Raw genomic sequence first — 3,795 nt, forward strand, 5'->3', positions numbered from 1 at the left:
CAGTGTATAGATCCTGTGAGGACTTGATTCAAGCTTATTAGGACTTCCTTTGAGGTAGATAGCATCAAATCAGGGGAAGTAAGAAAGGCTTGTAATCCCTTATAAATAAACTACTATTAAAACTTTAAATCGGCCTTGCGGGACTGTATCCTTGCTGACTCGGACCAATATGGCCGAGGGTAGCGTTGCCTCCAAAAGAGGGACATGCCACATTTTGCATTAATAACTTACTTAATTATGTTTCAATAATTCGGCCTTGCAGGACTGTATCCCTGCTGACTTAGACCAATATGGCTACGGGTAGCGTTGCCTCCAAAAGATGGACATGCCACTATAACTAAGATAATCTCTTAAAAAACTCAAAGCGCGGGAATCATCAAAGGATATAGAAATGACGAGTCGGATCCAAGTGATTCTATCTTGTCTATCTGTTTTATTTATTTATTTTGTTTCTTTATTTTACTTATTTAAAAATATTTTCTCCAAAATTTGGTTAGATTAGACGTCGATGATATTCCGGTATTAAAAGCTCTTTTGTCCTTGGACGACCTCGGTATCTTACCATCACTATACTACGCCAACGACGGGTGCACTTGCCCTAGCGTGTTGTAGTGAGTGATAGTTTTATATCGTGTTTTATAAATTTAAAGCTTGATAAAATAGTAAAAGTACTAAAAATATATCGAAAATCTGTACACTAGCGACACATTATTAGTAACAGACAATATCACAGCTTCATAACTAAAATGGTCATTACTTATGCTCTCCTTAGTGTAACTTTCCCTTAGATCACATTAAGACTTCTATCTTAGTATCATAATTCGCTCATATCATTTCCATTCGCAGCACCCAATTGCAGGATTCCACCATTGACTGGTAATAACTTTGCTGCATGGAAAGACTCTCTCATGCTTACTCTTGCTTTGCTGGATTTTGACTACGCTTTAAGAGAGCCTAAGCATGCAGACCTTACTCCTCAAAGTACTACTATTTAGCAGATGACTATGGAAAAGTGGACTAGTTGCAATCGCATGTCTCCCATGTTCATAAAGCAATCCATTTACAATCCAATTCGAGGAGCCATTCTAGATTCTGATGATGCTAAAACCCACTTGGCTTCTGTGGAGGAGCAATTCAAAGGGACGTCTAAATCACATGCTAGTACTTTAATCCTCAAGCTGGTGACTACTAAGTATGATGGGAGGAGCGGCATCCATGAACACATCATGATGATGAACGACATGGCCCATAACCTGAAGGGATTAGACATAGACGTTAGTAACGGTGTTCTCGTTCACTTCATTATAACTTCGCTTCCTTCGTCCTATGAAGCATTCAATATCACTTAAAACACTCGGAAGGACAAATGGACGATGAGTGAGTTGATCGCCATGTGCGTGCAGGAGGAAGAGCGTATGGAGATGGATCGGACTACTGATGTTACAAACTACATAACCTCCATCTCTAAGAAGAGGAAGAACAATTACTCAAGAAAGGATGCTTCTAAGGTCCAAAAGCCAAATCATAATACAAGTGCACCTTCCAACTCTAAGAACTCCTTAGGCAAACCCTACTGCAAGTTCTGTAAAAAGATAGGACATAAGCAGAAGGAATGTGTCACACCCCAACCAATGGCGGAATCATCGGAGTGGGACTTGTTCAAGATTGTAAGAGACTTCATAACACTAGTTGTGACAATATTTAATTTAACCGATTTCATTTCTTAAATAAATTGTCAAAACATTACAAGAAATTCAAATAACAACATTGTTCAACATAACATAACATAACAAAATGGATACAACACTTTAAACCTAAACATCTAAGTGAGTATCTAGGCATCTTTGCTAATTGATGTGCGTTAGGTGTAATATAATTTAGGTATATATTTTAAGCCCTTTTTACACTTTTAGCCAAGTTTTAAATTTATAAAACACGATATTTACTAACACTAAACACACATATGGGCAAGTGCACCCATTGTGGACGTAGTATAGTGTTGGTAAGATACCGAGGTCATCCAAGGACACAAGAGCTTTTAGTACCGGTTTATCCTCAACGTCTAATCAATCAAAATGTTAGAAAAAGGTTTTTAAACTAAGAAAATAAAACTAACTAAAATGCTGAAAAATAAAATAAAAATAAAACAGATAGACAAGATGAATCACTTGGATCCGACTCATGTGTAGTGTAACCTTTGATTATTTTCGCACTTTTGCACTTGTTTAAGAGATTATCTTAGTTATTGTAGTAGGCCCCTCTTTTGAAGGTGATGTTACCCTCAACCCAGTAGTTTGAGTCAGCAAGGATACAATCCTAGAGGGTCGGATTATTGAAAGATAATTAATTAAGTTATTAATGCATAATATGGTAGGCCCCTCTTTTGAAGGCGACGTTACCTTCGGCTAAGTAGTCTGAGTCAGCAGGGATACAATCCTAAGTAGCCGGGTTAAAGTTTTAATAGTAGTTTAACTTATGAGGGGATCAAAGAGTTTGGACCCCCGCCATCCAATACCTTTGGGTATTGAAGGAGGTCCTACTAAATTTGACCCAGGTCCTTTGCAGGATCTATACACTGAACAATGGCAAGATTCTTACCAAACCGTTCCCTTAACCCCCGACCAGGTAGCCAACATACCTCCATATAGACCGTGGAGATATGAATAGTGAAAATATTTTATTTTATATAGACAGTAAAATAATGCCAAGACACCACAGACAAACGATAAGGAAGAATCACCTTCAACATAAGAAACTAGTAATTAAAGTCATTAATACAAAACCAATTAAAAAGTGCAAAAGATTAAAAATAAAAAGTATTACACTAGACACTTGTCTTCACCAAGTGATGTAAGAGACTTAGGCAAACATGGCCTTTGATTGTCAAGAACTCTTACGATCAATCTTGGATCCCGAGACGACTCACACACTCTATGATGGACAATGGATGATGGTGGTGGATGATGGTGTTGTGATGGTGGTGGGTGGTGGGTGAAGTGTGAGAGAGGTGGTGTGCCAAGGGATGAGTTGCAAGAGCTCCAAACACTCCTATTTATAGGCTGAACAGAAGCTCGGGCACGGCCCCGTGTCCGTTGGGCACGGCCCCGTGTCTGTTGGGCACGGCCCCGTGTCCATCTGACTCTCTCTATTCATTAATTGCAATTCGCAATTTCAATAAATGCGTCTGCAGGGAGTTGACCACGCCCCCGTGTCCGCTGGGCACGGCCCCGTGGTGGGCAACAAAAGCTTCTATGACTTTGTCTGTTCTGCTGCCACTTGGGCACGGCCCCGTGCTCACTGAGCACGGTGCGTGTTCAACCTTCTGTCTTCTTTGTTTTGCTTGGGAAGATGCTGTCGGGAGGTTGGGCATGCCACTTTTGTTCCTTTTCTTGTATTTATGTTAGATTTAGCTGTCTTTTTGCTTCTTTTGTTCATTTGAGCTCATTTAATCCTGAAAATACAAAAGGAAGACAAAAGCACACTTTTTCCAACATTAGTACTAAAAAGGGTTAGTTTTATGCCACAATTGATGTAATTTATATGTTGCATTTTGTGCACATCAAATACCCCCACACTTGAATCTTTGCTTGTCCTCAAGCAAAACTCTTTATTATGAGGCTTACACACCCAAATGGAATGGGTAGAAGAGAAGATTTTTGGACTTGTCATAGAGTGTCGGGATTTCCAAGATTCTTTATTTAGGTTTTATTTTTGTTTATTTACAATCATATTCGTCATGATTTATTAAAAACATTTCATAAGATAAATTACTTATTAGGGCATAACATGCCTTTT

The sequence above is a fragment of the Helianthus annuus genome, chromosome 16 (genome assembly GCF_002127325.2).
Source record: "Helianthus annuus cultivar XRQ/B chromosome 16, HanXRQr2.0-SUNRISE, whole genome shotgun sequence".
Taxonomy (NCBI): domain Eukaryota; kingdom Viridiplantae; phylum Streptophyta; class Magnoliopsida; order Asterales; family Asteraceae; genus Helianthus; species Helianthus annuus.